Source organism: Arachis duranensis, chromosome 10 (assembly GCF_000817695.3).
Source record: "Arachis duranensis cultivar V14167 chromosome 10, aradu.V14167.gnm2.J7QH, whole genome shotgun sequence".
NCBI lineage: Eukaryota > Viridiplantae > Streptophyta > Magnoliopsida > Fabales > Fabaceae > Arachis > Arachis duranensis.
Genome location: NC_029781.3, coordinates 68,692,462 through 68,713,339, shown reverse-complemented (window position 1 = coordinate 68,713,339; position 20,878 = coordinate 68,692,462).

The window sequence follows — 20,878 nt, the reverse complement described above, 5'->3', positions numbered from 1 at the left end:
ATTAAATTTTGATATGCACTATATATTAAACCTGATAACCATCCATGTTCAGCCTCCTTCTCCTTTTTAAATTTTACAATTCCATTTCTGCATAACCTCTCTTCTCTTCTAAATTTAGAAAACTTCTCTCTTCTTCTTCTCCAATTTCATCCACATTCACTCCAAACTACATACATATTATTAATTCTCATCCAAATTCCTACAAAACCCACCGAACCAATACCCAAAATGGCCACAACTAAAAATGCAAAAAGAACTAGAGTTGAGGGTAAAAGTTTTGCATTCACCAATTTTTAACCTTAATATTAAAGAAAAGATAAGATTAGAGTATTTAAATCAAAATAAAAGCTTACAAATTGAAGATACAATTTTAAAGATAAGATAGATGGATAATAAAATAATAATTTATAACCACGAGTAGAAAAATTGAGAACGGCATAACATATAACGTAGTGCACAATTCAATCGATTGGATAACACAACCAATCGATTGAATTGTGAAAATTCATATTGCTTTGAAGGCTTAAATCGATCGGGTAACACAACCAATCGATTGAATTGTGAGACCTCATATTGCTTTGAAACCTTCAATCGATTGAGTAACATCAACAATAAAATCAGAAAATACCAATTAGTGCCATCAAAGCTAGAGAGTTGTTATTATTATTATTATCATACCAATTGATTGAATGTAGGAAAAAACATTATTCACGTCACATTTAAATCGATTGAATTGAAAAATACCATTAGTTGTCTACAAACTTCAATCGATTGTATTATCATACCAATCGATTAAACTTTCATATATCATTCTAATAGCGTAAGTCAATCGATTGGGTAATAGAACCAATCGAATGAATTAACTAAACCCAGATTGCTTTGATGATTTCAATCGATTGGGTAATATGACCAATCGATTGAATAAGAAAAACCCCATGTGCCTTGCAAAATTCAATCGATTGTGTATCAATTCCAATCGATTGAATTTCTAACAAACACGATTTAACATAATTATAAACTAAGTTTTCATCCAAAACATAATTATAAATATTGTTCCCAAAGCAAAATAAACATAATCCAAAACATAATTATAAATATTGTCTCTAAAACAAAATAAACATAATCCAAAACACTCAATTTTCATTTTCATTCTCTTGTAAGTTGGGTTGGGAGAAGTTAGATTTTGGTAAAAAAATTGTAAAAATACCCCTTGCTAAAAAATACTAAGCCCGGCGGGAAAGTCCGTCCCGGCCCGCCAAAGCCCGCGGTTTAAGCGGTGCGGGTTAAGCGGGCTTTTGCTATTTGGCGGTCCCAATTTTTCAGCTCAGCCCGCCTTTTTTGGCGGGTTACGTGGGCCGGCCCGGCGGGTTTAGGCCCATTTGCCACCCCTAGTCACGTACAAACTTCAATCGATTAAACTTTCATATATCATTCTAATAACGTAAGTCAATCAAATGGGTAACAAAACTAATCAATTGAATTGACTAAACCCATGTTGCTTTGATGATTTCAATCGATTGGGTAATATGACCAATCGATTGAATAAGAAAAACCCTATATGTCTTGCAAAATTCAATTGATTGTGTATCAATTCCAATCGATTGAATTTCTAACAAACACGATTTTTCTAATCTAATACGTATGTAACGGATCATGATAAAATTATGATCGATTAAAATTACAAAATATTTATTACGATTAATAGAAGATCTAATTTGTTATTGTTTTAGTTTTTATTATTAATAAATATGATAGATGAATGATAAAATAATGATTATAAAATAAAAAATAGATTTTATAATTAAATAATATATAACGGATTAATTTGTAATTAAAATTAGATAAAAACTATTTAGTAATTATTAAAAAACTTACAAAAACATGTATTGTTATGGGATAATTCATCAGACCCAAAATTTATTCAACTGAATTTGGGGTTAAACTGTCACTTACTTTTTCAGCTCAAATTCAATTTGTAGGTTATATTTTTCGGTTAGTATAACCACAATCAGTATATTATATTATTATTATAATTATTATTATTATTATTATTATTATTATTATTATGAATGAAGTACTTTTTTTTGTCTTTAACATCTATTATTTTTTTTCAAAAATATTGGTTTAATTCTATTAAACTTTATTTTTAATGTTTTGATTTATTCAGTTTTCTCCTAACGTCTTTAATTTTTATCAAAATTATCATAAAAATTTCTAATTTTGTCTCTAATATTTTACATAAATTTAACATTTAAATTTAATTTGATCCAAATAAAAAATATTAAAAATAAAATTAAATACAACTAAATATTAATAATATTTAAAAAAATCGCAAACATTAAGAATAAAAAAATCACAAATATTAAAAATAAAAAACATTAGGAAATCACTTGTTCGATGAATGATGTATCAGTTATCAGTTGGTGCGGCAGAATGATGTGGATGGTCCTTAGAATGTAGTTGGTATTTGTAAAAATATTCCGACACTCTAGAGAGATAGGGAATAAGTATGTAAGGTAGAGTTGATTATATTTGAAAAAACGACTCTCCTTATATAGATGACTTAAGTTATCTTATTTTGAGGTGAGGGAGTCTCACCTAGGGTTGAGTATAGATCGAGTTGGTTTGGGTTTAAGGTGAAATTAGAATCGAACCAATTGAATTATTGATAAACCACTATTTTATGGTTTACAGTGTGTTTAATTGTGTGGTTTTATCATGATCTTTACCCACTTATTCATATAATTAGCATGCATTTATATTTCCTTCCAAAAATTATTACATGATTGAAAACTTACTTCCTAGAGACTTTTAATTAGGTATTTTAATTCTTCTTTATTCCATTCGATGTCGTGATCTGTATGTTAAGTGTTTCAGGCTTTATAGGGCAAGAATGAAGTGGAGATTGGAAAGGAAGCATGCAAAATGGAAGGAACACAAATAATTGAGGAGATAACCAGCGAGAAGTCATGCGGTCGCATGGCTGACGCGACCGCGCAAGATAAAAGAAATAACAGTGACGCGCTCGCGTGCCTGACACAACCGCGCGGATTGGAAGCTGCATGAACGACGCGAATGCGTGGACGACGCACACGCGTGGTACGAGAAACGCCGAGTGACGTGAACGCGTGGATGACGCGGCCACGTGACGTGCGCGATCTGCAGAATTTCAGAAGTCGCTGGCAGAGTTTTTGGGCTGGATTTCAACCCAGTTTTCGGCCCAGAAACACAGATTAGAGCCAGAGAATATGCAGAGACAGAGGACAACATTCATTTAGCATAATTTTTAGTTTCTAGATCTGAAATTGCTCCTCCTCTAGGTTTTACTCACTTGAACACTCATAGTTAGGATTTTGAAGATTTTGGCTTTAGCTTTTGAGAAGAGTCTACCTCCGGTACTAGTCATTATATTCTGTTATTTACTTTTCATTTATTCTTCTATATTCTTAATTCCCCTAGAGTTGACATTGGATTATTTGCATGAGTTATTAATATAGACTATTTTTATTTTCAATTAATCCCTTTCATTATTATTCATCATGTCTTCTTTTATTTTCCCCATTAATTCTGTGAAGTTTATAATTATGATGAGTGAGTAGTTCCATAACTTGATTGGGAGATGATTGAAAGGAACCCTTGAGTTGAACCACTCAAGAGAGAGATTATAATTGGGTTATTTGTTGGATCACCCTCTAATCATTGACACTAGTCCTTCCCAAGAGAGAGGACTAGGACATGTGACTAGAAACAGCTTTCCAACTTGTTTGACTTTCCTTTACCTAGTAAGGGATAACTAAGTAGAGCAACTTCCAATTATTAATTAATCTTGAGAGTACTTCAACAAGAATAGGGCTTCCAACTAATCTACTCCCAGTCAAGGCTTTTATTTAAGATTAATTAAATTCTCTAATTTAATTTCCTGTTATCAACTCAACCATTTTTGAAAACATCTGATTGATAAAATAGCACATTTCTCTGCAACTCATTGGGAGACGACCTGGAATTCATACTCCCAGTATTTTAATTTCAATATTGTGACAACCCCTTTTAAATTGATAAGCGGATTCTCGGCTGGTTAAGGACTGTACTTGCAATGTATTTCTATTAATAAATTCTTAACTCGCCAATTTCCGCCACGTCAATTTTTGGCGCCGTTGCCGGGGAGTTGCAACAGTGTGCTAATTTATTGATTGGCATTTATTTAATTGCAATTTTTTCTTTTTATTTTGTCACTATGAGCTGTACGTTTCTTTCGTTAAATGACGCGTTCACTTCTTGATCCAAGCTTGCCAGTATTTGACCCTGAGATTGAAAGAACTCTTTCACGTATAAGGCAAGCTCGGCGTCGGCGATTCCTCTCTGAGGACGAACCTGAAACGTCATTTAAGAAAGAAGCAAGCTCCCTCTCTACTGATCCAGTTGATTGACGTGCAGGTGACATGACAGCACCCAGGAGAGTCACTATCCAGGAGGAAGGAGCCCCTGATTTTATACTCCAACCATTACAACCACACCACCCAGCAGTGGCTATGGATTTCGAAATAAAGTCTTCGATACTCAACTTGATGCCCAAGTTTCATGGCTTACCTGCTCAAGAGCCTATCAAGCACCTTTGGAATTTTCAGACTGCCTATTCTACTGTTAAGCGTGATGGCACTGATGAAATCTCCATTCTGTTAAAAGCTTTTCCATTTTCTCTTGAGGGAAAGGCAAGAGAGTGGTACTACACTCAACCCGAAACAACTGTTTCCAACTGTGATACGCTTAGAAGAAAATTTCTGGAGAAATTCTTTCCAGCTGAAGTTGCCGATAAACTGAGGAAAGACATGTCCATGATCGTTCAGGATGAATCTAAAACTCTCTATGAATACTTGGAACGCTTCAATAATCTTCTAGAAGCACGTCCACACCATATGATTGACAAAATAGTGTTGCTCGGCTACTTTACACAGGGCATGAAATCTCAAGATAGGACCACATTGGAAGATGCTAGCAATGGGTCTATGAAAAAGTACAAGACTACGGAAGAAGCATGGCAATTGATCAGCGACTTAGCGAATCTACCAGGAATCACAAGCAGAATCAAAGTCAGTCAAGAGCTGTTCCAGAGGTATCCTCTAGCAAAGAGACTGCTGCTATAACTCAGAGCTTATATGAAATGACTAACTTGCTAAAGCAGATGCAGCTAAGTCAACAATAGCCTCAGCAAGTTCAGCCTTCTCCACCACAGCACAGCCAGCAGTTGGTTCCACATAGAGTATGTGGAATCTGTGCAGATTACAGTCATTACACTGATGAGTGTCCTCAACTTCAATCGAAAGACCACACTGTAGCAGCCACTCATAACTTCTGTGACCGCCCCAATCAAGGATACAATCAAGGTGGCAGCTATAACCATGGATGGCAGGATAACTCTAACCAAGGCTGGAGAGATAATTCTAACCAGGGTTGGAGGGATAATCATAACAGAGGAGGCAGAGATAATAATGGAAATCAGAGGTGGAATAACAATAACAACTTCAGGCAGTAGAATCAGAATTAGGCCTACAGAGCACCTCATCTAAGACAGCCTCAAGCATCTCAGCAGACCTCTCAGATCACATATCCCTCTTCATCTCCTAATGATGAGTTACTATAATCTATTGATCGGAGACAACAAGCCATGGAAAACAACTTTACTGCCACTCTGAATGGTCTGACTTCTACTTTGCAAGCCCTTGTCTCACAGATTGGATCAATGAACAACTCCAACAACCAGTCCTCAAGCTCTGGTGGACTCCCCTCTCAACCATTCCCAATCCAAAGGGTGGCATTAATACCATCACCCTAAGGTCTGGAACCACATTGCAAGAGAGCAATCAGGAAGAGCCAAACCTACCTGAACACGCCACAACTAAAGAGGTAGTGGAAATAGAAGATGTTGAGAAAGAAAAGGGTATACATGACATGGCTGAGGAAGAAGATGCTAGATCACAGGAAGAAGCACCAAAGGGTGCAGACACTGTAGAAAACGCCAATCATATTCCATTTCTGCAACTTTCAAGGAAGCCCAGAAAGCAGTTAGAACCTGATCCCAAAATGGTAGAAATATTCAAAAAGATTGAGGTAACTGTTCCCCTTTTTGATGTTATTCAATAGATACCTAAATACGCAAAGTTTCTAAAGGATTTATGCATACATAAAGACAAAATTAATAAATTAGAAATTATTCCTTTAGGTAGTTCTACATCTGCTTTAATGGGAAATATACCTGAAAAATGTAGTGACCCAGGTCCTTGCATGGTTAACTGTACCATTGGAGGTGTGATATTTTCTGACTGCATGTGTGATTTAGGAGCATGTGTTAGTATAATGCCTTTATCTGTATATGATGTTTTGAGGCTCCCTCCCTTAAAAAGGTCGGCAGCTTGTTTTGTGTTAGCAGATAAAAGTATTATTACAGTGACTGGAGTTGCTGAAGATGTATTAGTGGGTATTAAAGGTCTCACTTTCCCCATTAATTTTTACATCCTGGAGATGCCCCAAAATGACTCGGAGAAACCATCATCAATCCTACTCAGAAGACCTTTCTTGAAGACCTCGAAGTTCAAATTAGATGCTTTTGCAGGAACATACTCTTTTGAAATAGACGGCCGAGTAGTAAGCTTCAATCTGAATGGAGTCATGAAGCATCCTCCAGAAGATCATTCTATCTTCCAATGTGACATCATAGATGAGACTATAGCTGAAGTTTACCAGGAAGAGTTTGAAAAAAAGTACATAGGACAAGGTCCGAGTGTGGGGAATTCTGAGGACAATGAAAGTACTCTACCACTGCCACCAGCTCCAGACAATCCAGAGCCTGACCATGAACAGAAGTTAGAATTGAAACCCCTCCCTCCACACCTCAAATATGCTTACCTCAAGGACAAGCAGAGGTTTCCAGTTATCATTGCATGGGACCTCACTTCTGAACAGGAAGAACAGTTACTTAGTATGCTGAGGAGGCACAAGAAAGCAATTGGGTGGAGTTTGGCAGACACAGTAAGCATCGACCCTCAAGTTTGTGAGCACAAAATATTTTTAGAAGAAGGAGCAAGACCCGTTCGTCAACCCCAAAGAAGACTGAATCCCACTATCTTAGAGGTTGTCAAGAAGGAAGTGACCAGACTATTAGAGGCAGATATCATCTATCCCATTTCAGACAGCGAATGGGTGAGCCCAATACAAGTGGTGACCAAGAAGTCTGGAGTCACTACAGTGAAGAATGAGCATGGAAAGCTCATAGCAACCAGAGTACAGAACGCCTGGAGGGTATGCATTGATTATAGGCGTCTCAACCAAGCCACTCGTAAGGATCACTACCCTCTTCCATTCATTGATCAAATGTTGGATCGCCTGTCAGGTAAATCACATTATTGCTTTTTTAGATGGTTACACAGGCTATTTCCAGATTCATATAGCTCCTGAAGATCAGGAAAAGACTATCTTTACATGTCATTTTAGGACTTATGCTTACAAGAAAATGCCCTTTGGCTTGTGCAATGCACCAGCTACTTTCTAAAGGTGCATGATGAGTCTTTTCTCTGACCTTCTTGAGGACTGTATGGAAGTTTTTATGGATGATTTTAGCGTTTATGGTGATTCTTTTAGCCTTTGCTTGGATAATTTATCTAGAGTACTAGACAGATGTGTCAGTACAAACTTTGTATTGAATTTTGAAAAATGTCATTTTATGGTAAGACAAGGAATTATACTAGGACATGTTGTGTCTAATACTGGCATCTTTGTAGATCCAGCAAAGGTGGATGTTATTTCTAGTTTACCTTACCCCTCCTCCGTGAGGGAAGTCTGCTTGTTCCTTGGACATGCAGGTTTTTACAGGAGATTCATTAAGGACTTTAGTAAGGTAGCACTTCCCCTATCCAGGTTACTGTAGAAAGATATCGAGTTCTAGTTCAGTAAGGATTGCAAACAAGCGTTTGATAAGCTGAAGACTGCCCTGACTCAAGCTCCAATTGTGAGAGGACCTGACTGGATCCAGCCATTCGAAATCATGTGCGATGCTTCCAACCATGCAGTAGGAGCAGCGGTGGCTCAACGTGAAGGTAAGGATCCTTTTGTCATTTCTTATGCATCTAAGACTTTAGACACTGCTCAGTCTAACTACACTACTACTAAAAAAGAGCTTTTTGCTATTATTTTTGCTCTGGATAAATTCCGAGCCTATTTACTTGGTGCTAAGGTAGTAGTGTATTCCGACCATGCAGCTCTAAAGTATTTATTAGCTAAAAAGGAATCCAAACCAAGGCTTATACGTTAGATACTGCTACTACAAGAATTTGATTTAGAAATAAGGGATTGAAGTGGTAACCAGAATCTAGTGGCAAAGCACTTGAGTCGCCTTGAGCACATTAAAGATGACTCCACTCCTATAGCTGATAATTTTCCATTTGATAACCTACAAGCAGTATCTGAAGTAATCCCTTGGTATGCACCTGTCGCTAATTATCTAGTTAGCCGCACTTTTCCTCCGAATTTTACTAAGCACCAGAGAGACAAGCTGAAAATCGAGTTTAAATATTATATATGGGATGACCCATATTTATGGAGATGTGGCGCTGACCAGGTAATTAGAAGGTGTGTGCCTCAATCAGAATTCCAGTCCATTTTAGAGGCATGTCACTCATCTGAGAGTGGAGGACATTTTGGCCCTCAAAGAACAGCTAGAAAAATCTTAGACTGTGGATTCTGGTGGCCCACTCTTTTTAAAGGCGCTGCTGAATTTTGTAAATCTTGTCCCCCATGCCAAAGGTTTGGTAATATATCCCAGAGGGATGAAATGCCTCAGCAAATTATGCTTTTCTGTGAAATTTTTGATGTTTGGGGCATTGACTTCATGGGTCCATTTCCAAATTCTAATGGCTACCTTTATATACTGTTAGCTGTAGATTATGTCTCTAAATGGGTGGAAGCAATTCCTACCCGTACTGATGATGCTAACACTGTTGTTTCCTTTGTTAGAAACCACATTATTTGTCGCTTTGGATTACCACGAGCAATCGTGAGCGATCAAGGCACCCATTTTTGTAATAGGAGACTAACATGATTACTGAAGAAGCATGAGATCATTTATAAAGTAGCAACTGCCTATCATCCTCAGACTAATAGGCAAGCCGAGGTGTCTAACAGAGAGATAAAGTGCATATTGCAGAAGATAGTCAAATCTCATAGAAGAGACTGGAGCACCAGGCTGCAAGATGCACTTTGGGCATACAGAACAGCGTACAAGACACCCATTGGGATGAGTCCTTTTCGCTTAGTCTATGGAAAGGCCTGTCATCTTCCAGTTGAAGTGGAGCACAAAGCTTTTTGGGCAGTAAAGGAATGCAACATGGGATTTGAGAAGGCCAGAGCTGAAAGGAAGTTGCAATTGCAAGAATTAGAGAGCCTTCACCTAGAAGCTTATGAGAACTCAAGGCTATACAAGGAGAAAATGAAAGCTGTACATGATCAACACATCAAGAGGAAAGAGTTCCAACCTGGAGATTTAGTTCTCCTTTACAAATCCAGACAGAGGCTCATGCCAAGCAAGCTGCGATCAAGGTGGGAAGGTCCATATAGAGTCGAGAAGGCTGAGCCCTATGGAGTTTTTCACCTAAGTCACCCTTCAAGCTCTGAACTCATCAAGGTTAATGGACATTGTTTGAAGCTCTATCATGGTAAGAAGGTGACGAAAAATAAGGAGTTAGATATCTTCCTCTTGAAGGATCCACTCACAACAGAAAACTGAGCTGCTGAAGCGTCCAACTTAAAGACGTTAAAGCAAAGTGCTAGGTGGGAGACAACCCACCACGGTATGATCGTTCCCCTTCTTCTCCTTATCTCCCCTCTTCTATAACTTTTCTCCATACTACTGCCTTTATCTTGCACTTCATCTGCATACTGCATTTGCATAAAAAAAAAAAGAGAGAGCGAGAAAAAGCACGTGACGCGCCAGCATCACCGACGCGTTCGCGTCGTTTGGGCATTGGAAATAAAAAGATTGAATAGAGAGTTGCGCCGAAATGTGGCTGAAGGCGTGCCTTAGGCACAATTTGATCCACGCGACCGCGTGGATGACGCAAACGTGTCATTTGCAATTTGGCCTCACCATGCATCCGCGTCACCCACGCAAACGCGTGGCCCTGCAATTCGACGTAACACGGGTAAATGGCCGAAAGTTGTGCTGGAGCTGGGCTACACGTGTGCTAATCGCACAGGCCCTTTCACGCGAACGCATGCCCCACGCGTCCGCTCCGTTTTCTCAAGATGGCCATCCACGCGATCGCGTCACCCACGCGACCGCACCACCCTAAATTTTGGCAAAACATAAATTAAACAGAGAGTTGTGCGAGCGTGAAGCTGCCCTCGCGCCACTAGCACAAATCACGTCACGCGTCCGCGTGACTGACGCGTCTGCGTGACTGACGCGTCTGCGTGACTGACGCGTCCGCGTCACCTCACTTAAGGGCTTTCCACGCGACAGCGTGCCCCACGCGATCGCGTCGTTTGCGCCGCCCAGCTCGTTCAAATCTGTCAGACTGTTTATCTTATTTCTTTCCCCCGTAATCTTATTTCTCTTCCCCCCTTCCATCTTTCCCCCCTTCTTTCTCTCTTTCACCCCCCATCTCCCACCACCATTATTAAGATTTTTCTTCTCTCTTCTTCCCTCCTTACTTTTTCTTTCTTCTTTTTCTTCTCATGTTTTCTTTTTCTTTCTCTTCTACCTTCTTTAACCATGTTTTCTTTTTTCTTTTTCTTTTCTTATTCCTCCTATTGGTGTTAGAATTTTATTTGGGTCATTATTTTTACATATTGCCTATGGATTGTTTGGGATTTGTTTAAACCATTATATATTATTTTTATAGGGATACTTGCATGTTCCAATTAATATTTTTCATACCTTATTTAACATGCATGATATGTGTTTGTGAAAACGTCCATATGGCATTTTGCACTATTCTTAGATTTCTTTTAAATCCACTACTCTAAATGCCTGCTTTTCACAAAACCCCTTTTCTACTTTATTATTTGAATATAATTGTTTTTACAAACATATTATTAACTTGAGAAACTTGGTAATCTAATTTGGACATTGAATGCTTGATCTATGCTACTCATGCCCTTTGCCGGCATGCCAATAAACACTTTGCATTCAATTTTTCCTCACATGCACTTGCTATATTTCCATTGTTGATTTGTCACATGTAGTCATGACCATGTGTTCACATCATTATCCATACCTGTGCATTGATTACCACCCTTCCTATTCTTTTCCTTGCTATAACCCTTGAATGCTAATGTCTTTCCTCGCTTCCTTTCAGGATGGCCACCAAGAAAGGCAAAGAGAAAGCTACTCCCAAATCAACAGCAAGGAAAGAAACAAAAATAACATTAGTGGCAGAGCCTTCTTCAACTGCAGTCAAGCCCTCAACAAAAAGAACTAAAAGGATTATAAAGGTTGATGAAAATGAGAGAGCCTTCCCAGCAAAGGACATTGCGCGATTTCACAATCGCTACTGTGAGCAGATGTTCCCTATCCTGACATAACAGAACTACAACAACGAATACCTTCTTATCCTCCCGCCCAATATTGATACTTTTGTTGAGCCACAAATTGAACGAAGACAATGGGGTTTCCTACAGAGACAGCCGAGGCAGGTCAATCTTTCTTGGGTAGTCGAGTTCTACTCCAACTTCCACCTACCAACCCTGCAGTCTATCTTTGTCCGTCAGAAGTAAGTCCCCATTATAGAAGAAGCCATTCAGTGAGCCTTAGATCTTTCCCTTGCTCCGGAAGGATTGGATGCTTTTCAGAAAGCTGCAATCAAGCGCCAGGCGTACAACTTTGACTGGGACACTGTTCTCAGAGTTATCGCTCAACCTGGTAGCAAATGGATCTTCGGGTACCATCGTTCCCGTCCTAAGGGAATCTCGGCTTCCGCACTTACCTTAGAGGCTCACGTATGGGCACAGATTATGTTCCATTACGTCTTTCTGAGCACTCATGAGTCCTCCTTCACCGCAGACATGGCCGTTTTACTATGGTGCATCCTCACAGACCAGCCTCTAAATTTACCGAGACATATTCGGAATGCTATGGGGCACGTGCAAATCACGGGCAACCTACCTTTCTCCGCCTTGGCCTTTGATCTTGTCTCAGCAGCTGGAGTCCCCTACAGAGCTGGAGACACCAAAGCCATACTTCCACGGGATGATCAGTACGTCCCTAACAGGAGATATCTCGGGCCACTACTTGCCACTACCAGCCAGTCCACAGAGGATGCTACAGTTCCTCCACCATCTACTAGTCAGCTGCTGCATCAAATACTGAAGCAGTTGGACCAACAAGAAAAAAAAGCAAAGCTCCGAGAGCGCCGCAATCACTGCCATTTCAAATACCTCAAGGAGCTACTCACAGGAAACCACAGACCTGACGAGGACCCAGGCACTCCGGACTCCACTTCCTTCACCAGCACAGGGAACCATGACTGTGGAGATACTGCCACCAGCCCACCATTATTCCTGACAGATGGCACCGAGGACAAATCCTTAAGTGTGGGGAGGTCGGTCAGTACCTGACTTTCAGAGGTAATTTCTCTTCCCTAAACACTAATAAATTAGGATATTTAGTTAGTTTTTCTTTTGTAGAATAGGATAAATTGCATAGTAATAGATTAGTTGCATACATGTTCTATTTGATTGAAAAAAAAACAATAAGTTTCTTCTAAGACTCTATTTTTTGGAAAAAAAATTTCACTAATTTTAATTAAAACTTTTATGTTAAATTTGCTTGAAGTTGTATTTGGAACATGATTTTTGAGCTAAAGAACACACAACCTGTGAGATTTGAGCGTTTATGCATGGTTACATTATTTAACCATAATTGTTTTATTCTTGTGTGTTTACTTCTCTATGATTGTAATCTATATTTTGCCCCATCCTATATGTCCAATGTTTAATATATTTATATGCTGCATATGATTGAGGCCATTAATTGTTTAGCTCACTTATCCAAATTAAGCATACCCTTTTAATTACCTTTGTTAGCCACTTTGAGCCTTTAAATCCCATTTGTTCTGTAATTTACCACATTACTAGCCTTAAGCGGAAAAATAATTATATATCCCAATTTGAATCTTTGGTTAGCTTAAGATAGAATTGTGAGTGCTAATTAAGTATGGAAAATTGTGGGGACAAAGGATAACAAGGGAATGTGTCATGATAATATAATGGAAATTTGGACACCTACTCATGTGAAACTATAAGAATAAAAAATCTACGTGCATTGATTAGCTATGTTTATTTTTATGTTTATGTTAAAAAAAACAAAATTATTCAATAAATAAATAAGGGGACAAAAATTACCCCAATGCTGAGTTAGGAATCCAAAGATCAATGCATGTATGATAAAATTAAAATAAAAAGTTGATACATGAGTATGGAATGTGAAAGAGAATTCTGGGTAGTTAGGTACGAACTCCAAAGTTATATAAAATATATATAGGTTATGTTAAAGTTTGGGTTAATTAAAGATTCAATTTATAAGCTCACTTAACCATATATGTATTCTTACCTTTATCTTGGCCCCATTACAACCTTGAAAAGACCTCATGATATTGCATTAGTATATTAAATGTTGTTGATTGGTTAGGAGAAGAACAAAAATTAGGGAGTATGATTAGAGAAGGATAGAGTGCTTACCCTATACACTAGAGAGACTAGAGTATGCATACATCATCAGTGAGGGTTCAATGCTTAAAATTCTATGTTCTCTGCTTTCATGAGATACCTTTTTGCATTTTTATCTGTTCTTACTGTATGAGAATTGAATTAGTGAAACTTGATTTGTAATTGTTTTGAAGAGCTTATTCACTCTTGATCAAGTGGACAAGAATCATATAGTTGCATTCACATATATAGGTTGCATTGCATTGCATGAGTTTTTACATGTTCTTTCCTAAAATTATTACATGATTGAAAACTTACTTCCTAGAGACTTTTAATTAGGTATTTTAATTCTCCTTTATTCCATTCGATGCCGTGATCTGTATGTTAAGTGTTTCAGGCTTTATAGGGCAAGAATGAAGTGGAGATTGGAAAGGAAGCATGCAAAAATGGAAGTAACACAAAGAATTGAGGAGATAACCAGCGATAAGTCACGCGGTCGCATGGTTGACGTGACCGCGCGAGATAGAAGAAATAACAGTGACGCGCTCGCGTGCCTAACGCAACCGCGCGGATTGGAAGCTGCATGAACGACGCGAATGCATGGACGACGCACACGTGTGGTACGAGAAACTCCGAGTGACGCGAACGCATGGATGACGCGGCCGCCTGACGTGCACGATCTGCAGAATTTCAGAAGTCGCTGGCAGAGTTTCTGGGCCAGATTTCAACCCAGTTTTTGGCCCAGAAACACAGATTAGAGCCAGGGAACATGCAGAGACAGAGGACAATATTTATTCTGCATAATTTTTAGTTTCTAGATCTGAAATTGCTCCTCCCCTAGGTTTTACTCACTTGAACACTCATAGTTAGGATTTTGAAGATTTTGGCTTTAGCTTTTGAGAAGAGTCTACCTCCGATACTAGTCATTATATTCTGTTATTTACTTTTCATTTATTCTTCCATATTCTTAATTCCCCTAGAGTTGACATTGGATTATTTGCATGAGTTATTAATATAGACTATTTTTATTTTCAATTAATCCCTTTCATTATTATTCATCATGTCTTTTTTTATTTTCCCCATTAATTCTATGAAGTTTATAATTATGATGAGTGAGTAGTTCCATAACTTGATTGGGAGATGATTGAAAGGAACCCTTGAGTTGAACCACTCAAGAGAGAGATTATATTTGGGTTATTTGTTGGATCACCCTCTAATTACTGACACTAGTCCTTCCCAAGAGAGAGGACTAGGACTTGTGACTAGAAACAGTTTCCAACTTGCTTGACTTTCTTTTACCTAGTAAGGGATAACTAAGCAGAGCAACTTCCAATTATTAATTAATCTTGAGAGTACTTCAACAAGAATAGGGCTTCCAACTAATCTACTCCCAGTCAAGGCTTTTATTTAAGATTAATTAAATTCTCTAATTTAATTTCCTGTTATCAACTCGACCATTTTTTAAAACATCTGATTGATAAAATAGCACATTTCTCTGTAACTCGTTGGGAGACGACCTGTGATTCATACTCCCAGTATTTTAATTTCAATATTGTGACAACCCCTTTTAAATTGATAAGCGGATTCTCGGCTGGTTAAGGACTGTACTTGCAACGTATTTCTATTGATAAATTCTTAACTCGCCAATTTCCGCCACGTCAATTATAATTGGTTCGATTTGGTTTGAATTAATATTTTTTTGTGTATGTACCCAAATCAAACCAAATCGATTAAGAACGGATTAGTTTGGTTCGAGTAATTGGGTACTCAATGAAACAGAAATTCATAAAAAAATGAAATTTTTTATTTTAAAATTATATAAGTATAATAAACATGTAACATCAATAGAAATAATTCAAATATGTTAAACACTAAATACATTAAAAACTAAATATATTAAAATCTAAACATATTAAACACTAAACACATTAAAATCCAAACATGTTAAACACCAAATATATTATAAGTTAAATACAAAAAGTGCAATAGAAATAATTTTTTAAAAAAATAATCTTTCAATTAATATATGGTCGGGTTTATGGGTTTGTTCGAATTTCACAACCCCAGAACCTTACCCGAACCAATTACTAGAAAGAGTTGTTAGTTTAGTTCGGGTTGGACCCGATTACCCATTGGTTTTAGAATCAATTTAATTAGTTCAGTTTTAGTTTGAATGGGTAATCGTATACCATACTCACCCCTCTCACCTTTCAAAAGTTTAGTGAGTTTTTTGAGATTTCAAAAATCATTTTAAATAGGCTGGATTACAAAGGATCCTAAAAATTTAAAATGTCAGATCCGTAGAAATTATTATTATTATTGGCATATGGGGTCAGCATATACATGTCTATATTTTAATTAACACAAAAGATTAATACCACCATCGCTGCCAGTCGTGAGTTGCGTTCTGTTCAATGTCGCTGCCACCACGTCAATCCACCTCTGCATCCTCGCCAACACCGCGCCGATCGACCCGCCGCTTCCGCGCGCGTTCTGAGTGACGTCTATGCCCACCATCGTCACTGACCTTTCTCCTTGCGGCACTCTTCGCCACTGTGCTGCTACCCTCCCACCGTGAGTCTCCTATCTCTATTTTTACTGTGTTTGAATATGTATCTGTTTCTTTTTTTCAAACCCTATATTGGAGGAAAAAAGTAATTGAAAATTTTTTTCTTTGGTTTGTGTTTAATAATGTTGAATTAGATGTGATTATAGATTGGATGTTATTGATATTATAGATTGTATAGCTTTTTTTAAAAGAAAATTTTGTTCTTTCCAATTCCAAAAAGTTGATGATTTAATTTGTTTTAGACTTTTTGTTTTGTAAAGGTGGTTTGGATTTTCAATGCCAAAATCAGATTAAATTTAGATTAATTTTGGTTTAATTTAAGTTTGGTCTTAAATATAGTACAAGAGTCAATTTATTTTTTGCATTGTTAGTTTTTAATTACTAAAAACATGGATGTGAAGTTAAACATGTATGCGGATGGTTTTAAAATTTATTGGGAATAACAGTAATTTGTTGTCTCTACTTGTACATGTTCAACTGGGTTGTATGTTATATGTATGGTTTGAAATCTAACTACATAATTACAATTAATTCAATTATCTAAAGATGATAAATCAGAAACCTTTTTTTTTGCCGATTTTTAGATGTTTCTATTCACATCAAAAGTATGTTCGTTTTACTATGTATGTGGGTTGATTCTTTACTGAGTTTGGAGATGTTGCATTTTACGGCAAAATAGTTAAAATTTATTTGACTATTTTTGTACATATTCATCTAAGGTGTGTTCTATAGGTGATTTAATTTTTCTGAATTGCTAAATGTTGTAATATTAATTAAATTTAGAGGTTTTAAGTGTATGATCTGAATATGCGCATTTAAAGTTATAGCATGAACAGGAATTGCATATAACTAGATATTAGATGTTGCTGTCATTAGATATGGATAGTTTTGTGTAAAAAAAAATTTAAAACTCTATCCCATTCAAAAAGTGTATGTCACTTATTTTTAATACTATTGTTTCTTACCTAAATTGGTAGATTCCAGTAAATTTTTTATGGCAACAATGTATGATTATTATATATATTTCTGTGGAATTACATTGAAATTTTGCTTGTGTGAAACCTTATCCAAAAATTTTTACAGATTACAAAATCACTTGATTTGTGTTGCTGAAAAGCCTCGTCGCCGATCATTGCGTGCCACCATCAAGACACACCCACACGTGGATTCGGCTATGAAACTTATCCATCTCTTTCTTTTTCCCTTTTTCGCCATCCATTGCAGAAGACATGAAGTTTTCAAGGTCATACTACAGGAAAAAAAAAGATATGCAAAAAATTTATGATAATGTATACATGAGATGCTGTCACCATTTGAGACACTTTGGATACATTTTTCTTTTTTTTAAATGTTATTCGGCATATTTCTCTGTTTAGATACCTGATTGTTTTACAAAGATCTAAGTGGATGTTACGTCTGTTGAGTATCAGAATGTTACGTCTGTTGAGTATCAGGATGTTCCTTTTGCATAATAAATGAATGTTACTTTATATATTTTTTGAATTTTCATGTGTTGCAGTTATGATGTCTGTATTTCTTTAAGAATCGCTTGACCTTTTTTTTAAATCCTACTCGATATGTTTCTCTGTGTAGGCACTTGGTTGTTTTTGCATAGATCTAAGTGGAGTTACTTTTGTTAAACATTAGGATGTTCATTTTTCATACTAAATGGATGTTACTTTATATATTTTTCGAATTTTCTTGTGTTACAGTTGTGAATGACTGTATTTCTTTAAGAATTGCATGGCCTTTTTTATTTAAATCCTACTCGTCATGTTTCTCTGTGTAGGTACCTAATTAATTTTGTAAAGATCTAAGTGGATGTTACTTCTGTCAAATACTAGGATGTTCCTTTTTCATAGTAAATATATGTTACTTTATATATTTTCTGAGTTTGCTTGTGTTACAGTTGTGGATGCCTCTAAATTCCTTCACCACCTTTCCAAGCAACATGTCATGTTGATTTTACTTTTGAAGCTATCACACTAACACCTCTAAATTCCTTCACCACCTTTCCAAGCAACATGTTATGTTGGTTTTACTTTTGAAGCTATCACACTAACAATGTAGTATAATCAATCTTATTTTCTACCATGAAATTCTTTTTTATTAATCTTGTATTTTGAAATTTTCATATACAAATATATAATAGTTTAAGATAAACCATCCGAAATTGCTTCTATAATCTATTTGTACTTGCTTCTTAAATGTCCAATAGTTTTGAAGAAGAAAAACTTACGTTTATATTCTTGTGTTCATATAAGTGATAGTCATCATTATTTGCATGATAGCTTGGTAACTTTTAAAAAAGAACTCTCTAAACTAATTTAATAACAACAAAATAAGAAGAAAACAAATGACATAAGTAGCAACATGAAAAGATTAATTCCATAACAGGATACAAACTTCATTCGTTTTGCTTCTGAAGTTTAAAATACCAACTTCCGAATATAATATAACAAACACAATAAAATTGTCAATAGAATTGGCATTGAGGCTAAGACAAACTTAATGGGATCAAGGCCATTATTTAATTAAAAATTCATGCTCACTGGTAGTGCTTCTAGCAAGATTTTTATTTTTCACACTCTCTAATGCACTAAACATGTTTTTATGCTCATGGATCTATCTGACTCTTCACTAACTTGATAGTTATCTGAATTTTTTTTGTACATTGTTCCTTCTTTTTCAGGATCTGGACTATAATATTATCTTGTTAGGCTTCCTTTGTAAATAAAGGCAAAACCACCTTCTCCTAATAACAACTATTTTTTTGCCTTTTTTTTTTCTTCTTATTAAAGACATCAACTCCTAAAGGTTTCAATAAACCCTCATCATTACTAACTACATATGGTTCAACTATACCAAAAACATCAAAAGGACTTAAAAGTGGAGAAGGTGAAAGACATGCATCATGTGTTATCCAAAAGTAGAAATGAAACTAAATATACAATATAGAGTACTTCATAGGCATAAAAAAACTACTAGTTCTCTCAAAAAGAAATATTTAACACCATAAAAATTTAATTCTCAAAACAATATCGATTAAAAATATCCAAAAGAAACATTAATAATAAAAAACACAAGTTAAACTAAAACTCTAAGATGGGAAGGGAAAAAAATCTAGGTCGCTGGAGAAGAGACGCGGTTGATTGGTCGGAGTACACGTCTAGACGGAAGCTGCTGTGTCGTCGGTGGTTGCTGCGATGGTGGAGGAAGCCATGATGGCAACGGTGTGCAGAGGTGGCTGCGGTGTGAGAGCAGGATGTCCACGCTGTTGGACGGTGGTTGCTGGTAGCATTGCTTCTGGAGCTATTTCTGATTTCCTTCGCGGCGGAAGAGAGGCGGCTGTAGGGTGTCACCGTGGCTGCGCCAATTGAAAAGGAGTGTGGACGGCGTGACTATGAAAGTGGGAAAGGAAGAGAAGGGGAATGGTTTCTGTGTGCGGCTATGGGAGTGAGAGAGAAAAGAAAAGGTTTCTACCGTTTTTAATTAGGATTTACTTAGTTAGCTCTTAATTCTTCAAATTTTGAATTTAAAAAAATTAAAATTAATTATTAAATAGAATTATTTAAAAAATTGGCTGATTTATATTTTTTTATACTTTTTCTTATAATAATATATAAGTATAGATATAGATATGAAAAATAATAAAAGCAAAATTTGAGAAAAAATAGTAATTACAAAAGGCAATTCTCATTATATATAAATATAAATAATAAAACTTTTTCAATTAACTAAGTTATTTTGATTTATTTATTATAGAATATTTATTAATTTTATTTTTAGTTTCTAAATCGTTATTACTTTATTTGTATATATTAAAAGCATATTTATAATTTAAAAAAATAATTTCCATATACCGTATCGTCAGCATAAAAGAATTTGTACATAAACAATTCATTGTGTATTGTAAGCCAAAATTACTAATTTTCTAACTCGCTGAAAGTTATTTAAGTGAATGAATATTATAATATAATAATGTAAAGTTTTCTTCACACTCACTGCAACAAAATTAAAATGTAATTTAAATATTAGGAAAAGTCGATCTAATTTAGTCATTTTTTAGGCTATTATTCCTAAGTTCATATCTTAAAACTGACTCGGAAAATTAAACTACTCTTAAATTTACTCTAATCTAACTCAGCTACACCTCTAATGCGACGGATAATAATATTGATTTGGCTTACGATTTTGAAAAGTCAATTGCTAAATTTTACAAACTTTTGTGTATGTGTTAAGTGTTAACATTTCCATAATCTTTATTAAAAAATGTTTGATAATAAAAAAGAATTAATAAAAAATAATTAAAATTTATTTTATTTAATATTCATTAATTATCACAATATTTAATATTATTAAGAATAAATAACTTATTTTATATCAAACCTTTTGTGTCCATTTAAAATGATTGTTTTAAAAAAAATATTCACATGATAACATTTTCGTATAAAAATAATATTATAATTTTTTAACGGGAGTTACATCGTTCTCTAATGTTTTCTATATCCCCTTTTCCTTTTTTTTTTTCCAACTCGATCTCTCTTTTATTGTATAGAACTTTTCATTTAATAAATAACTTAATTTTATTAGATCTTAAACATAGTTATTGTTATC